This window comes from Melospiza melodia, unplaced genomic scaffold, assembly GCF_035770615.1.
Source record: "Melospiza melodia melodia isolate bMelMel2 unplaced genomic scaffold, bMelMel2.pri scaffold_28, whole genome shotgun sequence".
NCBI classification, from domain to species: Eukaryota; Metazoa; Chordata; class Aves; order Passeriformes; family Passerellidae; genus Melospiza; species Melospiza melodia.
In genome coordinates this window covers 4869155-4893631 of record NW_026948600.1, presented here as the reverse complement: position 1 = coordinate 4893631, position 24477 = coordinate 4869155, and positions in this window count along the sequence as shown.

The window sequence follows — 24477 nt, the reverse complement described above, 5'->3', positions numbered from 1 at the left end:
CCAGTACATGGACGACATCCTGGTTGCAGCACCATCGACAAGCCAAGTAGATGACCTGGTGACCACTATCACGGAGACCCTTCAGGCCAACGGCTTCGAGATCGCGAGTGCAAAGATCAAGAGAGGACCCTGCGTGACCTTCCTGGGAGTAGGAATCACAAGTTCCTACGTGACACCCCCCGAGATGAAGATCAACCGAGAAGTCGAGACGCTCCACGATGTGCAACGCCTGGTGGGATCGCTGCAGTGGCTTCGCAACATTGTTCTGATTCCTCCCGAGGTCATGGACCCTCTATATGACCTCCTGAAAGGGAAGAACCCCTCGGAACCCAAGGAGGTGACGCCGCAGGCAACGAGCTCCCTCGACTTCATCGAAAACCAGATGTCCACTGGCACGCTTGCCAAGTGGAACCCAGCCATGCCACTGGACCTGTACGTCCACTTTGCACCAAACGGGGGAGTGGGAGCACTGGCCCAAGGATTCGCTGAAAAGGCCCGACCGATCCAATGGGTGGTCCTCGGAAGACCCGCTCGTGCATTTTCCCCAGGAATCGAATGCATCGCCAGCCTCATCATGAAAGGCAGGAGACTCGCCTTGAAACACCTAGGGACAGAGCTGACAAGCATCCACCTTCCGTTTCGCAAGCAGCCAACCACGGAGTCAGCCACAATATCGGAGTACTTGGCCCTTGCTCTTTCCGGCTTCGGAGGAGAAATCTCCTACTCCTCCAAGCCACCCTGGACGAAGCTGCTGACCGTGGTCGACATGGACATGCCACCGAAGGTCAAGGACAGACCACAGCCAGGACCAACGGTCTTCACAGACGCTTCCTCTACGACTTCAACTGCAGCAGCAGTGTGGCAGGCAGGAGAACAATGGCATTGTGTCAAAGCATGTGACCCCACACTGTCAGTGCAACAGCTGGGGGCAGCAGCAGTGGTTTTGGCGTGTGGACTCTTCCAAGAAGAGCACCTCAACATCGTAACAGACTCGATATTCGTGGCAAGGCTCTGCCTAGCCATGTCAGGACCAGGTGTGTCAACATCAGCAGCAGCCCTAATGCTGGAAGAAGCGCTTTCCTCGCGACAGGGCACGGTGTCAGTCATCCACATCAACAGCCATGATCCAGTCAAAGGCTACTTCCAGACTGGCAACGATAAAGCGGACGCCACAGCGAAAGGCGTTTGGACCTTGCAAAGAGCTCGTCAACTGCACGAGTCACTCCACATTGGAGTCAAAGCACTGGCAAAGAGATGCGGAATCCCGACGGCAGACGCAAAACATGTAGTAGCCACTTGCCCTTACTGCCAGAAGTCACCCCTCTGGACCTACAGAGTCAACCCGAGAGGTCTCAAGCCCTCAGAAATCTGGCAGTCTGACTTCACCTTATGTCAACTGCTGAAGCCCCGAGCATGGCTTGCAGTGACAGTGGACACTTATAGTGGAACGATCATAGCCACACAGCACTCCAAAACAAACTCCAAGGCCACAATTCAGCACTAGCTGACAGCCATGGCTTGGCTTGGTATCCCCAAGCAGATCAAAACAGATAACAGTTCCAATTTCACCTCCAAACAAGTACAAGAATTTGCCTCAAAATGGGGCATCACGTTAGTACAAGGCATCCCACACAACAGTACCGGGCAGGCCATATTTGAGAGAGCAAACCAGACCCTGAAAACCAAGATAGAAGTGTTGGCAAAAGCAGAGGGCTTTGCCAATGCCATTCCCCCAGGAGATCAGGCCCGCATGTTGGCAACCGCTTTGCTGGCACTGAATCAATTCCCTAGGGGAGACGAAACAAACAGTCCCGTCCAAAAACACTGGGCCACTCGATCACTAGAAGAGGGCCCACAGGTGGTAATCAGAAACGAGCTAGGCGAGTGGGAACGGGGTTGGAGGCTGATGCTCACGGGGAGAGGGTACGCGGCTGTCAAAAAGGACGGCAAAATCAGGTGGTGTCCACTTAAGTCGATTAAACCGGACCTTCGTAGCGAGCAGAATGAGACTGACAAGAGTTGCAAGTTTCTGTTTACAGGACCTGCTCGTGGGACGTCCTCGTGACGCGTACATCCCGGTTCCAGACGAAAGTGACAGACCACCAAGCCGCCAGGCAGCACCCAAGAGACCCGCATGGGTGAGACCCAACCGCCAAAGGTGTTTCTGTGCGATTTTGCTGTTGGGGCTTGTCGCCAGAGGGCAAGCCAGCCCAGACCACTACCCCCATCAGCCCTTCAGGTGGGTCATGCGACACCTTAGTAGTGGCAAAGCACTCAGAGAAATCACCACACCGAACACTCCATCCTTCGTGCTCTGCATCACCGACCTGTTTCCAGGACAGCCAAGGGTAAACCCCTATTCCCTACACGTCAAACACTCGTACCTATCCTACTGGTGCCCAGCTTCAAACCCTGGGAAAAGCTACTGCAATCACCCAGGGTGGGGATATTGTGGGCACTGGGGCTGCAAAACCATAGTTATAGATGCCAGACCGTCGGGGCCTGGGTGGGATCCACAAGAGCCAAACAAATTCTTACAGTTCACCTGGGCACCCATCGGTAGCAAAATACCCGTCTTCTTTCACGAAAACTCCCATCGAAACCAACATAAAATCCCTAAATTTCGGGCATGCACTGATTACAACATGACGGTCTTGCAGCCAGATCACCCTAGCTGGGCCACAGGCAGAACGTGGACAGTGGTCCTTCAAGGGTCAAAAGAGAGGGTGAACGTGCAAATTATCAGGCTCCAGCTGTCAGCACCCCGAGCAGTCGGACCCAACAAAGCGATTAAAAGTGTGCCGAAAGGGAGAAACATAACCTACCCCAAAACCTTACCCACAGGGGTCAGCAATGTCCCGACCGGTCAAGTGGAAACCTTTCAGATGAGTCGCTTAACCGGGTCAGAAGCAGACCCAATCCTTCGTATGTTAGAGGCTACCTTTGTATCCCTGAACGAATCCAACCCTAACCTAACCGAATCCTGCTGGCTTTGTTACGATGTCAAACCCCCCTTTTTCGAAGGAGTCACTTTAAACACTCCCTTCAGTTATTCCACAGCTGACGCCCCTCACCAGTGCAGATGGGATACCCCTCGCAAAGGAATCACCCTGAGTCAAGTCACAGGCCGAGGCAGATGCTTTGGCAATTCAGCTCTGGCTAAGCGGGGAGGTAACATCTGCGCCAAAATTGGCAGGCCGAACAGGAAAAACAATAAGTGGGCAATCCCGTCCGCATCGGGGATGTGGGTTTGCCAGCGATCCGGAGTGAGTCCCTGTGTGTTCCTTCCCAAATTCAATGACTCTATCGACTTCTGTGTCAGAGTTCTGATTGTTCCTAGGGTCTTGTACCACTCAGACGAGGAGATGTACCATCTTCTTGAGGGACCCAGCCGGATCCACAAAAGAGAAATAATAACAGGTATAACTATCGCAATGCTGCTCGGCCTGGGAGCAGCAGGAACGGCAACGGGTGTCTCAGCCCTAGCGACCCAACACCAAGGACTGTCCCAACTGCAGGCAACGATTGACGAGGACCTGCAGAGGATCGAGAAATCCATCTCCTATCTAGAGAAGTCGGTCTCCTCACTCTCAGAAGTGGTCTTGCAGAACAGGCGAGGCCTGGACCTCCTGTTCAGGCAGCAAGGGGGCCTGTGTGCCGCCTTGAGAGAGGAGTGCTGTTTCTATGCAGACCACACGGGAGTCGTGAGAGACTCCATGACGGAACTCCGGAACAGACTGGCTCAGAGGCAGAAAGACAGGGAGGCTCAACAGAGCTGGTACGAGTCCTGGTTCAATCAATCACCTTGGCTAACCACTCTGATTTCTGCCCTGATAGGTCCATTGGCGATGCTGTTTCTAACGGTCACCTTCAGACCATGCCTGCTGAACAAGCTGGTCTCGTTTGTCCAGAGCCGCCTGGAACAGGCCAACATCCTATTTATAGGGCGACGACAATTGCTGTGAATTCAACCAGGGAATTCAACCAAAGAACACTGCTAGTCACGAGATTTTCTAAACTTGTCTGGCAAAAGCTTACTCAGGTTTCCCAAGACCCCTTTCCCCTGTCAAGCTACAACCTTATTCCTCATTTCAGTACCTATGCATATGACTACCTCATTCATTTGTGAAAAGGGGGGGGGAGATGTGGTAGCTAGGGAAGAGGCGCTGCGGAAGATGTCGCGATGTCACGGAAAGCCAGGACCCTCTGTTTCCCGTAGATAAGACCCTCAGTTACTCATAGATAAGAAACTAACAATAGGAACGTGGCCCCACTAACAATAGGAGTGCTGCCCCACTAACTGTAAAGTCAGCAACTCTCTACTCCTTACTCAGTACTTTTCCATTCCCTACTAACCATAGATAAGGAAGACAAACCCCTTTTGACGTAGAGACCCCTAAGACTATAAGACCCCAGAAGAAGAAGTAATAAACGCCTTTTGACCGTCCACCACATTGTTGTCTGCGTGTGTCATTGGCCCGAACGGCCCTGGAGAGTGGGCTGTCGAGCTGTACCTCAGAACCAGGTCGCCTGCCTTGGCATAGAAGGCAACACCCCCCTTTCCCACCGCTCTGCCCCGCGGCCCCGCAGCACCGGCTGCTCGGTGGGGGAGCCCCCGATCGGCCCCAGGGTTGGGCAGGGGCTTGGGGACCCCCCCGGGCGGATCCGTCCCCCGGCCCGAGCCCCAAATTCCGCTCCAGGGCCGCGGGGTTCTGTGGGCCCGCCTGGCAACCGGTGAGTCATCGGAGAGAAAAGCTCTGGTTATCTGGAAATTGTTTACTGCGTCCTCTGATTGGCTGGAATTGTAAAAGGCCCTACGCCCTGCGGGTGTTGCTGGGAGCTGCGGAGTCCGGGCGGGAGCCTTTTCCTGTTTCTTTCTGTTCTCTGAGACCTCTTTCCTTTTTCTTTCTCTCTTTGAGACCTCTTCCCGCTTTCTTTCTCTCCCTTTCTCCTCCCCATTTCTTGTTCCGTTCAGTCCACGCTCAATAATAGTCGGTTGCTTTCCCACGCTCTCATTCGCTCCTTCACTGCGGCAGAGGCGTCTCTCCCTCGCGGGGTCGTAATCCATGGACAGGGTCCCTTCCCACCCCTGTCCCTGGAAAATGTCCATCAAAGCCACCTTTGCTGTGTGCTCTGGGAGCCCACAGAGCTGCTGGATCTTCTCCCCTTGGGAGGCACGGCAGGAGCAGCACCCTGGGAGCCTCGGGAATGCCCCTCTGGGATCCTCGGCACACGCTGCCAGGGTCTGGAATTCCAGTGCTCAGCTATGAAAAGTTGTTCCTGCCCTTGAGGGCACAGCTGTCAAGAAAGAGCCAAAAGCCAAGTGGAACAAGATCTTACAGTGGCATTTCACTGCGAGCCTTCATAACTTCCGCCGTGGTTATTGTAGCTCCTGAATTGGGAATTAAATCTGGGCACGGTCTTTGGTGTGAGCTGCCCTGGGTCAAGGGAGACACTGAGAGAGAAACAGAGCAGACAAAGAGAGGCAGGAGAGAAAAGAGGGCACAAACACAGTCAGCTGAGAAGGTGGCACTCTGAAAACAGACCAGAACTGACTGAAAAGGAATATAACAGAAAGGAATAATTTTGCACCATTTTTTTACTATCAAAATACAATTTCTTCCCCTTCTCACAAACCTCTTGCCAGTGTCATTCAGCAGGGCTGTCAGAAGGTCCTTCATTCTGGGTGGATGTTCCAGGCTGCAGCCACAAGGAAAGAGGAATGGGGATTTTCCTCCTCCTGGGGAGTTTGACATCCTCAGCTGAGGAGAGGAGGAGGCACCAGAAGAAAAGGGCAGCTGGGCTTCACCCTTCCACAGGAAAAACGGGGCGGGAAAATCTCCCATCCTGTCTGCTGCTGCTCCCACAGGGATGTGAGGGCTGATCCCAGAGCCCCAGTGGTCACAGTCAGGGCAGCTCTCAGGGAATGCTTGCCTGGTACTGAGGGGCAGCGTGGGAGCACCTGGATCTTGGGGCACCCAGCTGCTCCCCATGTTTGGAGGTGCCTGAGGAGGGCTGGGATGATGCCAGAAACATCGTGCAGTGACATCCCCCCTGTCCTGCCCTGGGTGAGCTCAGTCCCAAACCTGACCTTGATCCTGGTCTCAATCTCACTCCATGTTTAGACATACTCACAGTTCTGTATTTAATCTCATCCCAGTGCCAGAATTGTCTAGCCCTAGACCCAATCCCAACCCCAGCCCTAAAGCCAATCCCATGTCCAGCCTTAACCCCAATCCCAGCTCTAATCCGAATCTCAGCCCCAACTCCAATCCCAGCCCCAATTCCAGCCCCTTCCTAAATCCTCAGCCCCAAACCAAATCCCAGGTTTAGCCCTTCTGGGGCTTTGGAGGTGTCTCTGTCCCTCTGAGCCCGATGATGTTTGGGTGGGGTCACAGCAGGGCTGAGAGGGACAGAGACCCCTCCGGCCTGCCCAGGTGTGAGAAGGTCGGAGAGCCCCCCCAGCCCTGAGCACCCTCAGCAGTGAGAGGGACAAAGAGCCCCTGGTCCCCAGCCCTGCACAGGCATTGCCTGAGGCCAGAGGGATGGAGACCCCCCGAGCATCCCCCAGGGTGAGGGGACAGGGACCCCTGAGCATACAAAGGGTATGAGAGGGACGCAGACCCTCCAGGCATTCTCTGGGGTGAGAATGATGGAGACCCCCTGGGGAATGGCCTGGGGTGACAGGGACAGGGAAAAACCCCCTGGGGAATGGTCTGGGGTGACAGGGACAGGGACAAGCCCCCCAAACCCCTGCCAAGCATCCCCCAGGGCGAGAGGCACAGAGAGCCCTCGAGCATCCCCTGGGCACTGGACAAAATAATTTGGCAGAAATCAAACTTGACTCTGCATAAATCACTTTGATGAATATTTGATTTTCCCACAAATCAGATGTGATGAAAATGCAAACAAATCCCAAACATTAACAAACTGACAGTACAAGCAATTTTGTGGCAATTCCAAGTTCCACTGGTTCCTGCACAGCTCCATCTCAGCTGCTAGCACATTCTGATAAAAGTGTAAATTCAGCCCAAGACAGATATCATTAAAAGGAAAGGAAACTCTTTGTAGCTGTCACAAAGGCGACAGGGATGAAGAGAAAAGTGATTCTCACATTTCGCAAAGCACTCAAGCCTGGGAATTCAGGAGTTATTTGGGAATTTAGCTACTTGAGCTGAGCTTCTTGTAGGACTTTTAGCAGCCTTGTGTTCCTCACCATGGGGTGAATGAACCTTGTCAGTCTCGCTGGTATCATTTGCTCCCTTTCCTCCAGTGATTTGAAAAAACATTTCAAGGAAGGATGTCGCAGACATTTTTTCATAAAATCCTCTCTTTTAGGATTTGTCCTTTCTGGGAAGCTGAGGCCCCAGAAGAAAAATGCAAACAATAATTATCTGCTGATGTGGAATGTAAGAGGAGCATCTGTGATTGGTCTTCTGTGAGTGTTTGGATTTGCTGACCACTCACGGGAGAGTTGGTCCTTGCTTTCTGCTGGACACAGAACTTTGTTATTCATTCTCTTCTTTCTATTCTTAGCTTAGCAAGCCTCTGCAACTTTTCTCTTAATTCCTTTTAGTATAGTTATAATGCATTATATATCATATATCAATAAATCCAGCCTTCTGATCATGAACCAAGACTCTGGTCCACTTCTCTCACCTGAAGACTATCATCAGGTCGCTGTAATAGAAGGTCAAGAAATATTTTCTTTGCACTCCAGGCCCATAAAGGTGATTTACCTCATCGGTTCTCCCAAAAGTCACTCAGAGGAAGCTGCAGCCCAGTTTCAAAGAGTTCCTCCAGAGAGAACCACAGCCTCCTCAGAGGAGGGAACCATGGTGTTGTCAAAGGCACTTGGGGTCAGAGAACAGTGCCTAAACTCACTGTGCCAAAATAATTTCACAGTCTGGTGAGTCTGGATAAGAAAAGTGTTAGAGAGATTCCTCTGCCCCAATTAAGGTGATAATGAGACCAAACCCAAAATGAATTTTATTGAAAAGTAAATGGGATAGAAAAGGGGGGAGAGGAAGGGAATGTCAGGAAAAAGAGCCCTCCCCAGGGGCAGGGTAAGTGTGACATATTCCCCTGTGTGTGTGGCCTTCCCAGGGTGGGGGTTTTACAGCTGAGCCAGTTTGGGTAAGGGGGGTGGTGTTCACCCCCTGAGCAGGAATTACCCCACTGTTTCAGGTTGCCATGCAAGATGTAACCAAATGCATGTTTTCAATCCCCATCTTCAGCAACTGTTATAAACAGGTGGGGCAGTGTTCTTTATCTCTTCCATGACTCAGCCCTGATAACAACACCCTTCAGGGGAGATATCTCCTGTGAATGGGCCATTGAGTGTCACTGCAGGACTGATAAAATTCCATCCTCCCATTGTGGGATGCTCCGCCCAGGGGGAGGATCCAAGCATTCCTACCTGGATATAAGCTGACACTTTGCTACACCAGGAGCAGTTTGCCTACTGGATTGCCAGAGGACAAGAACTCCCTAACCACCACTGTACATTCAGAGGAAGACCAGACCCTTCTACAGGATCACTGCTTCGACAGAATTGTGTTCATTTCTCCAACAGGACTGCACCACCATCTACTGGGACTGCTGCCACCACCCTGAACAACAGGGTGTCAGGTTATATCCTGACTCTGTCAGTTTAAGGCAGTGTTTCTGTATCATTGCCTTGATCCTTATTTTGTTACTGAATTGGAATTCTGGCTTAGACTCTTCCTCAGGTTTGCCTTCAAACACGTACAAAAGACAATGTGCGCACCCTTTGTTTTCTTCCCAGAACAGGATTTCCCATTCCCAAACCTTGATTGGATGGAGAAGGAGGCAGTGAGGAACAGGAAGGATCCCCAGGACACCCAGATAGGTGAGGAGGAAGTCAGTTCCTATTTCCCCCTCTCTCCTGCTCTATCTCCCAGCCCAGCACAGCCCCTGGCTGCAGGACAACCCTGCTGCCAACGCCATCCTGCCGGGGATGCACTGGGGGAATCTCCTTCCCCTTCCCTCTGGCATGGAGGCAAATCCCATCCTCTCCTTGTCCTTCCTTCCCCAGGGAAGGAACTGAGTATGGAGACCATGGAGGAAAAATCTGCATGGCAGAACCTCGTGAAAGAGGCCGCTTTGAGTGATTCTAACGCACAGGAATCCAACAGGGAAGAAAAACCTCAGACATCCCCCATGAGGAGCGGCTCCAAACCCAGCCCAGGTGCTCTGAAGAAGAAAGAGCCACCCTGAGCCAGGAAGGTGGACAGAGCTTCAGCCAGAGTTCAGAGCTGGTGGTCCATGATCAGCTTCATGATGGGGAGAAGCCCCACAAGTGCTTGCAGTGTGGGAAGAACTTTAGGCGGAGCTCCAACCTGATCAGCCACCAGAGGATCCACACCGGGGAATGGCCCTACGAGTGTGGGGAGTGTGGGAAGGGCTTCAGCTACAGATCCAACCTTGTGACCCACCAACGCATCCACACTGGGGAGAAGCCCTATGAGTGTCCCCAGTGTCAGAAGAGGTTTCAGAGCAGCTCCAATCTCCTCCAGCACCAGCAGATTCACACTGAGGAGAGGCCCTTCCTCTGCCCTGAGTGCGGGAAGGGCTTCAAGCACAACTTCACCCTCATCATCCACCGGCGCATCCACACAGGGGAGAGGCTCTACGAGTGTCCCCAGTGTGGGAAGCGCTTCACCACCAGCTCTCACTTGACCAGACACCAACGGAGCCACCAGTAAGGGATCCCTGCAAATGCCACAAATGCAGGAACAGCTTCATCCACCACTCCAGCTTCATCCCCCATGGGAGAACCCATGTTGGGAAGAGCCCTGGTGATTCATGTTCCCCATGATCCATGCTGGGAAGACACCAGTCCCTTTTTCTGCCCCTGCCAGTGTCATGATGTGGCACTGAAAAACATGAGGGTCTTGCCATGGCTGTGTCATTACATTCACTCCCACCTCAGAGAATTTCCAGGTGCAGAAAAGGGACACTCTCTCTCTCTCTCTCTCTCCCTGAGAAGAAGGGTGTCCTTTCCAAACAGGGGAAATTGTGGCCAGGAAGACCCAGTGAGTTGTGTTTTAGTTTTCCCAGTAAACTGTTTCATTTATCCCTTCTCTTTTCAATATTGTTTCAGTTCTGTTTGTCCCTTGTCTTGTTCCTGTTCCTAATAAATTGTTCTTATCCCAGCCACGGATCTTTGCCTTTGTGCTTTCCATGGGAGGCAGGAGGGCAGGGAGGGCAGCGCGGTTTTAGCGGGGGCAGGAAATTGGGGAATCCCATTCCTGAACCCCCGCCCGTGGAAACTGAGCATTCCAGCTGGTGCCAGCCCTGGTGGCCATGGCAACAGCCTTGGGAGCGGGTCCCTGGCTGGGGCTGTGGGAACCTCTTCCCTCTGGTGCCCAGGGACAGGAGTGGAGGGAACGGCTGCAGCTGAGTCAGGGCAGGCTCAGGTTGGATGTCAGGAAAAAGTTTTTGCCCAGAGGCTGCTGGGGCCCTGCCCAGGCTCCCCAGGTAAGGGTCCCAGCTCCAGGGCTCTCTGAGCTGCAGCAGCGTTTGGACAGTGCTGCCAGGCCCAGGCTGGCATTTTTGGGGTGTTCTGTGCAGGGCCAGCAGCTGGACTGGAGGATCCTGATGGGTCTCTCCCAGCTCAGCCAATTCTGTGATTCTGGGATCCCATGAGCCTAGGGATGGGACTGCCAATGGTTGCCATGGCAACGGGCTCTGGCCGTGGCCTGAGCTGGTGTCCATGGCAACCACCCCTGGCATGGGGTCTCCATGGAGCTGCCAAGGGACTGACCATAGCAACAGGGGGTGGTGATGGTTGCCATGGAAACTGACCATAGCAACAGGGGGCTGGTGATGGTTGCCATAGAAACTGACCATAGCATCAGGGGGCTGGTGATTGTTGCCACGGAAACTGACCATAGCAACAGGGGGCTGCTGATGGTTGCCTGCTTAAGATCAGATTTGTCACAGGCCCTCAGAGGGGTTCCCTGGGGACTTTCCAAGAGTCTCCAGGCTGTTCCAGGGCTGGAATGTCACAGGCACAGACAGGGGCTCCATGGAGACCTCCCAGTGCTTTCTGGGGATGGTAAAGAGCCCTGTGGTCAGAGGCAGTCACAGCCATTCCATGGTGACATCCCAGGGCACCTTGTGCTGCAAAGGCACCGATCTGTCACAGACACTCACGGGGGCTCCATGGTGGCATCCCAGGAGTCCCCAGGCTGCCAAAGACCCAGGATGTCCCAGACACTCACAGGATTCCTGTCATGGGCAGATATATTTATATAAATATGTATTCTCTATTATGGTAATGATTAGACAAAACTGCCTTAATCAGAAATATTTATGCCAGGTTGTAAGAGACGTAAAATATATTATACAGAGCACTAGGAAATTATTTCAAAGTAACTGTATTAAGAAAAACCTGTAATTAAGCAGAGATTGGTGTCACTTCCCCAGACCAATGATCATGGGCAATTCCCTTTGGCTCAGCCTGGGGCAGTGACCTTGAGGGTGTCCCCAGCGCTGGGAGGAATCCCCACACCCCTCAAGAAGGGAAATGTCAGGAGATGCTGCCATTAAAATATGGGATGGGGCTTTTCTTGTCTGAGGTGCTGACCTGTCAGTCAGATGTGCCCAGGCTGGGCCAGCTCAGCAGCGCTGCAGAAGCTCTCAGTGGTGTCACTTGGTTGTTCCTTTCTCTGGGGATTTTTCCAGCTCTGCCACAGCTTCAGCTCCCTCTGAGGATGTTGAACTTTGAGATGGAGGAGTCAGGCTGGTTTCAGCATTATTCACCCCCAAAGCAGTGTGACACCCCTCCTTCATTTCCCACTTGGGGCTTTGCAAACAAGACCTTGTTGGAGTTGTTGGAGCCCATGGCAGGAAGAGCCTCCTGCTCCAGCAGGAACTGCCTTTCCTGTGCCATCAGCAGGGCAGGTCCCGCTGCAGGAAAAGCTCCAGGCCAGCCCCAGCACAGGGAAGGGCTCGGGCACAAGGGTAGAGTGCCGTGCTGGGAGCTGTGTCAGGGAGCACCTGAGGCACCAAAGGCACCTTGGCAGCAGCAGCTGCTTGCAGGCCATGGCCAGAAGCCTCCCTTGGCAGCCCAGCCTGGTGGCCACCACTGCAGAGTTGCTGCCTCAGGGCTCATTCCTGGCTGGGCTCTGAAAAGCCACTTCTGCCCCAGGAGCCTGACTGGGAAGCCACTGGCCCCAGCACCTTGGGGACAAGATATTAATGACAAAACTCTTCATGGCAGCAGAGCCAAGGCAGGGGCAGAGGAAAGGGCAGAGCCAGGCCCAGGGTACAGGGCTGCCATGGTGATGGCTGTGAGGTCACTGCCCCTGCAGCAGCCTGGCTGCCCTCAGCAGACATTCTGGCCAGAAGCTCTGGGAGGGCACCCAGCACATCAGAGAACCCACAATGGAGGAATTCTGTCACTGGAGATGAGAGGGTTTCAATGGGCAATGCTGCACAAAGCTCCTGCTCTTGGACAATTCCTGGGATGGGGAATCCACTTCTCTGGAAAAACGGTTGCAGTTTCCTGCCACTTTCTTAATTTTAAAATATTTCCTCCTTCTAACAAATGTTAATTTGTCCCCATTCAGTTTAAAGATACTGACCCGTTTTCTGTCACTGTAGGATTTAGGAGAAAATAACTTCGAATGCTATTTTTCCCTTTTTCACAGACCTTGGAGAGGACTCAATAATCTCCCAGAATGGGGTTTGGAGGCCTCATCACAAAACCAGCAGGGAGAGTCTGCGGCCTCTGTGGTCAGTGGTGTAGAGACTGAGGACTGAAAGGGAATTGCCTGGGAGGGATGGATGGGTGGTTTCAGAGAGGCTGGAGCTTTTCTTCATAGTAGGAATAAGCCTGAAGAAGACCTAATAGCACCAAGTGCAGCTTGGGAGGTCCAGACTGAACACCAGGAGAAGGGAATTTCCCTGTCAGGGCAGGGCTGTGGTGCAGCACGTCCCCACCAGGAGCCTGGAGCAGCCCAAGGCTCTGTGTGGGCAGGCAGAGGCAGGCAGGAGGCAGAGCTGTCAGCAAAGGAAGGGCCCAGCCAGGTGGGGCAGCCGGGGATGCCGACAGCCTGCAGGGACAGAGGCGCAGGTTTGCTCAGCAGCAGAGACACCTTTCCCTCGCTTGTCCCCAGCTGTCATCACTGCCACCAGTGTTGTGCTCTACCTGGAACCTGGGGACATTTTCTCAGTCCTGTCCCTCAGATAGATCTATTTAAAGTATGAGAAACTTCAGTGTTTCACCCTCTTTTTGAGTCCCTGAGAAGGTTTTTTGAGCACACTCCGAGGGACTGAGTCTGATGCAAAGAGCAGCAAAGCCCCAGAGGCTCATTAAAGTCCCTGTGCTGTGTCTGTGCTGCTGAGCTGGGCCAGGCTCCTGGCCCAGAGGCAGCTCCTGGCAAGGGCAGCGCTGCAGAGAGACAGCTCTGGCCAGGAGCAGCTCCTGAGCACAGCCCAGCAGAGCTGGGGCACTGCCAGTGCCCCTCAGGGACACCAGCAGGGCACAGACAGAGCTCACAGGGGCTCAGCACTGGCAGGGGCTGTGGGATGGCCCAGAGGGGGCTATGTCACAGCAGCACCTCTGTGGCTGTGTCATAGAGGCACAGAGCAGCTGTGATGTCAGCAGGGGCTGTGTGACAGCACAAAGTGGGCTGGGTGAGGTCACAGATTGGGCTGTGACATCACAGAGTTTGTTGTGTGAGGTCACTGAGCAGCTACAGCATCATAGAGGGGACTTTGTGACATCACAGAACAGGCTGTGAGATCATGGCATGGCTGCATGACATCATAGAACTGGCAGTGAGGTCAAAGTATGTGCTGTGACCTTACAGAGTGTCAGTATGACATCACAGAGAGGGTTTTGTGACATCACTGAGGGGGTTTTTTACATCACAGAGCTGGCTGTGACATCATAGAGTAGGGTGTGAGGCCATAGAGCAGATCCTGCCATCATAGAAGATGGCTCTGTGACATCAGGGAGTGGGCTGTGACAACACTGGGTGGCTGTGTAACATCATAGAACAGGCTGTGACATCACAGTAGAGATTGTGAAATCATAGAGTGACTTTCTGACATCACAGAGACTTCTGTGACATCACAGAGCAGCTGTATCACATCATAGCGTGGCGTCTCAGAGTTGGCTCTGGGACATCACAGGGGCAGTGTGACATCACAGGGGCTGTGTGACATCATAGGGATCTGTGTGACATCACGGGGGCATTGTGACATCAGAGGGGCAGTGTGACATCACAGGGGCTCTGGCACATCACAGGGGCAGTGTAACATCACAGGAGCAGTGTGACATCATAGGGATCTGTGTGACATCACAGGGGCATTGTGACATCACAGGGGCAGTGTGACATCACAGGGGCTCTGGCACATCAGAGGGGCAGTGTGACATCACAGGGGCTGTGTGACATCATAGGGATCTGTGTGACATCACGGGGGCATTGTGACATCACAGGGGCAGTGTGACATCACAGGGGCTCTGGCACATCACAGGGGCAGTGTGACATCACAGGAGCAGTGTGACATCACAGGGGCAGTGTGACATCACAGGGGCTGTGTGAGGTCCCTGGGGTAGTCACTCTGCCCCGGCCCCCCTCACAGCTCCCCCCAGAGCAGTCCAACCCTGCTCGTGCACAGCAGGGTCCCCTGTCCCCCCGGGTCTCCCCGCCCCCAGCCCCACAGCCTCCCCGAGAGGATGTTCCACGAGATTGACCCCAGAGCCTGACACGGGGACGGGGTTTGGGGCCCTGGCGGTGGGACAGTGGGACAGGGACCCCCCGGCAGCGTCCCCATGTCCCCCAGGGCCAGAGCTTGGGCCAGGGCTCCTTCACCCTGTTATGAATGAGGCCTTGAGAGCGCTGAAGAAATCCCCAGCAAGGGAGCAGCAAAAACCAGACTGAATATTAAGGGACAGCAGCACAAAGTTCCTTGGCAAGAGTCACTCTTCTCCTGACTGGACACTTCAGGCACAACAAGGAAACAAAGCAACAACAAAACCAAACAGAATCCAAACAATCAAACCAGAAATGAGCTGAGAACTGGGGCTTTCATTCCTAAGGAAAAGAACTGTCCTTCTTATCTCGGTGCCCATGGCCAGAATTGGGATTTCACCTCCAGTATTCCCTATTGTGACAGAGTGGAGGAATTTCTTGTCTCAAGACATTTCATGTGTGGGGAGTGTTGCAGTGTGTTGCAATTTCCTGTTTTAAACTTCCCACCCCCTTCCCAGGTGTGGCAATATCTCTCTTCCCCTTCCCCTTCCCCCTCGCCCCCTGCGGGGCTGTCAATCAGTCTTAATATTCCAGCAAGGCCATAGTGTGTTTGGTCAGGTTCAAAAGATGCCCCTGTGCCCAGAGGTCATTGGTCTGTCTGGGTGTCATCGTTGCCTGAGACCCTGTCCCTCCCACCTGGTTGGTGGCTCATCTGTCCCTTCCCTCCCCCTCCCCCTGGAGCTTAAAAAGTCACTCAGGCCATGCGGTTGGGATTCTGTTGGAGCTGTTACCTAAGATTCAGACATCTGTGACCATGGAATAAAATCTTGATATTAACCCTCCCGCAGAATCTGTCTTCTTTTCCTCCTCACCTTAGCCTGAAGCCTTCCCACCTGAGGCAAACTGAGTTTCTACAAGCCTGGACTTGTTTCGGCGCTCAGCTGCACCATCCAGCCAGTCAAAAGTGTCTCTGAGGTGAAACACAGTTGCCGCCTTTGGCCCAGGAGCAGGGGTCAGAGGAGCCAAGGCACAATCTACCTGGTAATATTGGATCTTATTCCAATAGGGGAGGAAGGGGCAGGTCCAGCCCTGCCCTGCCCTGGAACCCCAGCCCTGCCTGCCCTGTGACCCCAATTCCCCCAGAGGCTCTATCCCAGCCCACCAGTGTCTGCCAGTCCCTGGCACAGCACAGGCAATGCTCCACGGCCACCTCTGCAGCCCCAGCCCAGCTCCTGAGGGACCAAATGACCCACAGTCCCACCTGGGGGAAGGGCCCAGCAAGACCAAGGGGTATTGAAGGCTGACCACAAGGCAAGCACATATCTTGACCCTACCTCCTCTTGGAATTTCCATCTGAACGCTACTGGAATCCAGGAGTTGGTACCTCTGTGTATGCTCCTCTGTATCCTTTTTGCCTCTCTCTCCTTCTATCCTTTTCTTCTATTTCAGTCCTTTTGCAAATTTGAGTAATATAAAATTCAAATAGCTTAGAGTTTGTGAAGTTGAATGGGCCAAGTCAGTGCTTTAAGAAGTGTTCTGTGTTGATGGAATGTCATATTAAATCTTTTGCCAAAAATTCTCTGATTTTCTAAAGTTACCAGTAAAGACTGTTTTGTTGTTTTGAGCTCCTGAGGATCTCTTGTTGGTACTTCTCCAGGAAGTCCAATTCAGAATACAGAAACAATTGTAATTCCTTTTAAATATCTCCTTGACAGAGTTTTCTACTGGATGGAAGTCAGGGCTTGTGTGCCCTGCTTGGCACAGCCCAGGCTGGGCTTTCCCAGCCACATTCCACACTCCATTTCCCAGCCGGAGCCGCTGGTGCCTCTGAGTTGTGCTGCCCCAGCCCCAGGGACGCTCTCCTTGTCTGCCCATTCCCCCACGGTGTCTGGGCAGGGATGGCCTCAGTGGGGGCTGCTGACATCCTCAGCACCTTGGAGGCTGCTGCTGAATTTTCCTGCTCCAGAGGCTTGTTCAGCCTTCAGCTCTTCAGAGCAGGAATTCAGTGTCCCAGGACTCATTAACATTCAGAACACCTTAACAAGCCAAATCTCTGGGGATAATTTGATTTCAGTTTCCAAATCTTGTGTGGTTAATAAGAGAGATTTCAGAAGTGCATTCAACTGAATATGTTCTATTTTAAAAGACAGTGAGGAAACATTTTTTAGGTCCTGTTTAATTTTTTTTTTCCTGTTCATAAATTGATATGTGCAATTTCCAGTTGACACTGAATCCAAGTACCTCCTCATGCAGTTTGACTGGGTATGAAAATCAAGACCTTTCATGGCTGACAATCAATCAGACTCTGTCCCTACCCCCACCGCACCATTTTCCCCATCCAAGGCTGGCACTCAGAGCAGCCTCGTGCAAATCTGAGCTCCCTCCAGCCCACACTGGACCTAGCCAACAGACCACAGTTGAACAGGATATAACTTAATAAAAATTACACCATTAAAATAACAATCCCACAATTACAAACTCTCCCCTGCGCTATGTGCAATGTCCCAGCATGTCTGATGAGTCCACTGTTCACAACTGATTTGCATACTAAAATTAATTTTTGACTAGTGTAGTTCTGTGATAGATATAAACACAACTGAGTTCTTGTATCAGGACTCTTGTCCTGGACTGAGGACAGAACAGCACAAACAATTCCTGATTTGCAAATCTATCAGTGGTGGATGGAGAAGGGAGGTCAGGCTGCTCTTGGTGATGAGGAAATGCTGAAAGCAGCCTGACTCATTTCATCTCCTCATGCCCTGGCTGATCTCCCCTCTTTCCCCTTCCACCCATTGGCTTTTTATTCTCCCCCCAGTCCCCTGTGAAGAGCCTGGTTCTGTGTTCTCCATCCCTTCCTGGCTGGCACTGCCATGCTGGGATGAGGAGCCCCTCAGCCTTCCCTGCTCCAGGCTGGACCAGCCTAGCTCCCTCAGCCTCTACTCACAGCCCAAGGGCTCCAGCCCCACCTTGGAGGCCCTTCCCAGACCCTGCTCCAGCTGCCAGACATCTTTCCTGCCCTGGGGAACCCAGATCAGGCCACAGTGACGTGGATAATCCCAGTCCTTGATGTCCTGGTCACACAGCCCTGGCCCCTTGTCCCCGTGTCAGGCTCTGGGGTGGATCCTGTGGAACATCCTTTGGTGGAGGCTGTGGCTCTAGGTGGGCCGAGGGGAACCTGGGGGACAGGGACCCTGCTGGGCATGGACAGCATTGGAGTTGTTGGGAGAAATTGTGAGGGGGAGCTGGGGCAGAGTGACCAACCCAGTGACCTGACACAGCCCTGCTGGGATGTCACACAGCCCCCCCGGGGTGTCACACAGCCCCTCTGGGATGTCACAGCCTGCTCTGGGATGTCACAGACCATTCTCCAATGTCACACAGCTGGTCTCTGATGTCACACCAGAGTCTGTGATGCCGTAGTCTGCACTGTGATGTCAGACCTCTGCCCTGTGATGTCACAGCTGGCTCTGTTATGTCACAGAGGCAGTGTATGATGTCATAGCTCTCAATGACCTCACATAATCCACTCTGTGATGTCACAACCCACTCTGTGACCACATGGTACCAGATGATAAATTGTCTTCACCAGCTGAGCTGACACCTGGAGCTTGTTGTCCACAACCACAGGCCTATGGAAACTACACAACGCTCATTGTGTGAGAAGGGGAACTGGAAGTTCAGCAGCCTCAGTGTCCTGCCAGCTCAGCCAGGCCCACGGGAACATTGGGGTCCACGACCACCAGGGACCACCAGAGAGCCCCCAGGACATGAGTGAAGTGGAGGGGAAATATGTTAATGATATTCGGGAAATGATTGTCATGTGTGTTTTTAGTCCAGGACAATCAATGAATATGTATGCAAAATACAGAAAATAAACAGAAACTCTCCTGTACTCAGCATGCACAGCCTTGGGAGGAGCTCTCCCCCGTGCATCCAGCTGAATTGGAATGCAGCTTCTTAATGCTACACTGGGGTTAAGGAGTTTTCTGTTTTACTGAATTTTGGTAACACTCCCACTGCCAAGGAAAGCTCTGTCTGCTGCTGTTCACAAACAGAGAAGGGCTGGTGGCAGATGTGGGGCTCAGAGGCAGCCTGGGGCAGAGTGACCATGAAATAATCAAGTTTTCAATATTCTGTGAAAGAAGGAGGGGCAGTAACAAATCTTCTACACTGGAATTAGGAAGGGCAGACTTTGGCCTGTTTAGGAAGCAGATTTGGGGAATACCAAATCAGGTACTGATTGTTTTAAGGGAAACAGCCCTTAAAAACAAATGGGGCCCAGGAAGGATGGACACATTTCAAGAAAGTAATGTTAAGAGGGAAGCATCAACATTGGATAGAAACTCGGGCAACTTAGGAAGTGTTTAAGGGTGTTGTTAGGTCATGCAGAATGAAAAGCTGAGATGTGAAAGCTCAATTAGAACTTAACCTGACCACTTCTCTGAAAAAAAATAGGAAATGTTTCTATAAATAAACTAATAGCAAAACATGGGATAAGGTGAACCTCTACTCTTTATTGGATGCAGTGGAGAATATAGTAACAAAAGATAAGGAAAAGGCTACACTACTTAACACCTTGTTTGTCTCAATTTTCAATATTAAGACAGGTTGCCCTCAGGACAAGTGTTCTCCTGAGCTGGTAGATGGGCACAGGCAGCAGAACAGCCCCTGGAATCCAGGAGGAAGCAGTGGGTCACCTGCTGAGCCACTCAGATGCTCACAAGTGTATGGGATCAGACAGGATCCATTCTAGGGCAATGAGGGAGCGGTGGATGAGCTCCCCAGGCTGCACTCCATCATTTACCATCAGTGCTGGCTCAGCAGGGAGCTCCCAGAGGACTGGAGGTGCCAGTGTGAGCCCATCCCCAAGAAGGGCTGGAAGGAGGAGCTGGGGAACTCCAGGCCTGTCAGCCTGACCTGGGTGCCCAGCAAGGTTATGGAACAGATCACCCTGAGTGCCATCCCAGGGCACCCACAGGATGGCCAAGGGGTCAGAGCCAGCTAGCATGGATTTAGGAGTGGCAGGTCCTGCCTGAGTGATCTGATCTCCTTTTATGACCAGGTGACCCACCTGTGGATGCAGGAAAGGCTGTGGATGTTGTGTTCCTGGAATTCAGCAAAGCCTTTGACAATGACCAGGTGACCCACCTGTGGATGCAGGAAAGGCTGTGGATGTTGTGTGCCTGGCATTCAGCAAAGCCTTTGACACTGTCTCTGACAGCATTCCCTGGAAAAGCTGCAGCCCGTGGCTTGGGCAGGTTCTCTCCTCGCTGGGAGATTTAAGAACTAGCTGGAGGCTGGGCTGTAGTAGATAGGGTCAAACGCTCGGAAAATCTCGCGATGTTACGGAAAGCAGTAGAGCTCCTCTCCCCCTAACTTCTAGTGATAAGGGATCACTCAAGAATGTAGTCCCCCCTAACATTAGTAACTTTCTACTCCTTACTAACCAATTACAGTAAAGTAAAGCCCCCTGACGTAGGGAAAAAACTTTCCCGGTATAAAACTCGATGAAACGGGACAATAAAGGTCTTGAACCGTCCACCATACTGGTGTCTCTGTGTGTTCTTGGCCCGAGTGACCCTGGAGAGTTTGGGTCGCCGTGCCGTTTCCTCAGAACCAGGTCACCTCGCCTTGCATCAGAAAGCGACAAGTGGTGCCGGAAACCCGGGATCGAACCAGTGCTCGGGGAACGGGTATCGCCTGGACAGAGGACGGCGGCTGCACAGCTGGCCTTGTGCAGCGGAGGGGACGCCCTCGAATCATGGAAGTGATTGCAAAGGTCGTAAGTGAAGTGTGCACACGATGGGGAATTGATTGTAAGCTTAAAGATATGACTCTCGCATTGTCGAGATTGATTAAGCTGGGGGCTATAGAGAGCCCCGGGGATATTTTACACCCGGAGGTGTGGGATAATTGTACGAAAACCCTGGCCGAGGATACCATGTCTTCGGGCTCGGGGAAAGCCCTAAAATCGTGGGGCAGAGTCATCCGGGCTCTGCAAAAAGCTCGAGAAGAGCAAGAAACCTGGAAAGCTGCCAGAAGCTGCTTAATAGCTACTCCGCAGCTAGGGGTGGGAGCTACGACACAGACCACCCCGGAAAGTCATCAGATTGCAGACGGGGATGTGCGGGGGCTAGGCGCGTCCCACCTCCCCCCGAACCCCAGCCCAGAACCCCCGGGAGACCCCCCAACCCCCCCGTGGAGCCCGTCAGATCCCAGTCCCTCCCCGGAGCCCCTCGACAAAACCGCGGCCCCTCTACCCGTCTCCCCCCCGCCGATTGCCGACCCGACGCAGGAGGCAGAGCAACGGACGCAGTGTTTTTGGGGGGGGCTGGCGGAGGAGGCGCGGGAAGCGGCGGGACGGTCAGAAACCGCCCGTATCAATACGATCTCTCCGCCGCCGTATGGGCTCGAAAATGGCCACCGACTGCATGGTCAGGGCGGAAGAGAAGAGGGGGAAAAGGGCGGAAATGGAGTCAGCGCGCCTAACATCGCATGCGCGGGAGAGCGGGGAGGGGGGGCGTTCTCCGCGGTGAAGGGTGAGACCAATCAGAGCGCTCTATTCAAATTAAGCCCACATAAGGCAAGGACCTCCCCCAGCAGGAGGCGGGGGGACCCCAGGGGGAGGGAACAGTCTGCCCTCCGCAGGTGGGGGCGGGGTCGGAGCCCGAGAAAAAGGCAGAGCAGCGCGGAAGTGCTCGGCCAATCCACATCTGACTCCGACTCAGACTCGAGCCGGGACGAGTCTGAGAGGGAGTTGGGGAGCTCCGGTTCGGATACTAGCCTTAACAGAGGGAGAGCAACAGCATATAAAGTCTCTAGTCGCAGCGCTCCCGCATGGGTGAAGGGATCATCAGAGAAAGACCGGACCCCGCTTACAGACTGGCGAAAAATAAAGATAGCCTGCGCCGAGTACAACCCTTCAGCTAAGCTAGTGTTCCCTGTCCGTGTGGGGGGGGCAGGCGGAAACCAAAGGACCTATTCACCGGTCAATCCGAAAGATGTGCAGGCAATTGTTAAAGCGATTGCAGACAAGGGAATTAATTCTGCCATGGTTAACACACTCATAGATGGGGTTTTTGAGGGGGACGACATGCTTCCCTTTGACATTAAGCAGACGTGTAGAATGATACTTAATGGTGCAGGGATGATCATTTTTAAACAAGAATGGGAGGACAATTGCATCAAACAGCTAGCCTTGGTAACAGGGGCAGACCATCCACTGCACGGCTCCAGCATACAGAGGTTAATGGGCACAGACCCTACTATGGTCACCCCCCAGCAACAGGCTGAGGGCTTGCGGGCCCATGAGGTTATGACAACAACCCGTGCTGCCCGAGAAGCCATCCGTGACGCTTCCAAAGTGATAGCTAAACCATCTCCATGGTCTCTCATAAAACAGGGTGAGAGTGAAAGCTTCACTCAGTTTGTCGACAAACTTCAGGCCGCATTAGATTCCTCTGCGTTACCCCCAGAGGCGAAGGGTCCCGTGCTGGCAGACTGCCTACGCCAGCAATGCAACTCAGCCACCAAGGACATCTTAAGATCACTGCCACCTGGGGCTAACATAGCCGACATGATCAGACACGTGGCAAAGGAGGAACACCTTGCTCCCATCCAAGCAGCAGTCCACACTGCAATAACCAGTGCGATGGCATGCCTTGAGTGTGGCCAGGCAGGCCACGTGGCAACAAACTGCCCCCAGCCAAGGTGCCTATCAGCAGCTGCTCCACCACGAGAAGGAGAACTTAGGGGACCGTGCTGGGCATGTGGGAAGAAGGGGCATTTAGCTGAGGAATGCAGATCCAGGCTCCAGGGAAATGGGGGAGGGAGGGGGTGGCCGGGCCGTGTTCAGCCCCCTCCCATCTGGAATGTGCAGCGGCCCAACTACAGCAACCCCCAGTGGGGCAGGGGACCCTCGTACCCCATGCCCCCACAGGGAGCAGTCAATTTTACATCCCCACCTACAACGCAATGCCAGAACTGCACACCACCACCAGTAATGCTTTCGCACCCCCCACTGCCACAAGCCGCGCCAGAGTCACGGGAACAGCAGGGGACACCCCAGCGTGGGATCCCTGGGTGGCCTTGGCCATGAGAATAGGGAAGGAACCCCTGATGGTGTGGGGGACATGCCGCCTTTACGGCAGTCAGCATCCCTACGTCATAGGGTTTCAGTTCTGGGCAGACACGGGATCTGACTGCACAATTTTTCCCCAAGCACATTGGCCCGGACACTGGCAATTCAAAGAAGTCCCTCCAGTGAACGGAGTGGGAGGGCAGTCCCGGGCGTGGAAAAGCACTCAGTTGGTGGCTTTAACGCTTCACACAAAAAGGGGACCAGGAGTGTCAACATCAGCAGCAGCCCTAATGCTGGAAGAAGCACTCTCCTCACGAGAGGGCACCGTGTCAGTGATTCGCATCAACAGCCACGACCCAGTCAAAGGCTACTTCCAGACCGACAACGACAAAGCGGACGCCGCAGCGAAAGGCGTCTGGACGTTGCAGGAAGCCCTGAAAAAGGCCCAGATCGAGGAGCAGAGAAAGGCAGAGCTGGAGGACGAGAGGGACCCCGGGAGAGACGTGGATGAGGAGCTGCAGCAGGGGAAGCAGAAACTGCCGCAGCGAGCGACAAGGATGAAGCCGGAAGAGGAGGAAGATGTGTGGGAACTGAACGCGCTGTTCCTCAGTGCCAAGTCCGACATGATCTGGGACAAGCAAGTCCTGGAGAAGCAGACGATCCTCGAGGAACTGACGGAGGAAGAGAGGCGCCTGAACAAGATGATGGAAATAGAGCGAGAGAAGGACACGGAGGTCCAGGAGGAGCTGGAGCGCCAGAGGAAGCAGGAGCTGATGAGAGCCCGACAGGGCATTGTGAAACAGACGGAGCAGAATGTAGAGGAGCGGGCATTGAGGACTGAGGAGCTGTACCAGGAGGGCCAGAGGCAGCTGGAGCGACTGGAGCAGATGAAAAAGGGAGGATCAGAAGGCCTGGGAGCAGAAACAGGAGCGGAGGACCCACAGGTGGTAATTAGAAACGAGCTAGGCAAATGGGAACGGGGCTGGAGGCCGAAGCTCACAGGGAGAGGGTACGCAGCTGTCAAAAGGGATGGCAAATCAGGTGGTGTCCACTTAAGTCAATTAAGCCGGACCTCCATAGCGAGCAGAATGAGACTGACGAGAGTTGCGAGTTTCTGTTTACAGGACCTGCTCGTGGGATGTCCTCATGACGCGTACATCCCGGTTCCAGACGAAAGTGACCGACCACCAAGCCATCAGGCAGCACCCGAGAGACCCGCACGGGTGAGACCCAAGCATCAATGGTGTTTCTGTGTGATCTTGCTGTTGGGGCTTGTTGCCAGAGGGCAAGTCAGCCCAGACCACAACCCCCATTGGCCATTCAGGTGGGTCATGCAAGACCTTAGTAGTGACAAGGTGCTCAGAGAAATCACCACACCGAACACCCCATCCTTCGTGCTCCGCATCACCGACCTGTTTCCAGGACGGCCAAAGGTAGACCCCAATTCCCCACACTCCATACACATGTCCTTTCAGGTAGACCATTTAGCCGAGTCAGATTTAGATCCAATCCTTCGTATGTTAGAAGCTACCTTCCTATCCCTGAACGAATCTAACCCTAACCTAACCGAATCCTGCTGGCTCTGTTACAATGTCGAATCTCCCTTTTACAAAGGAGTCGCTTTAAACACTCCCTTCAGTTACCCCACAGCTGATGCACCCAACC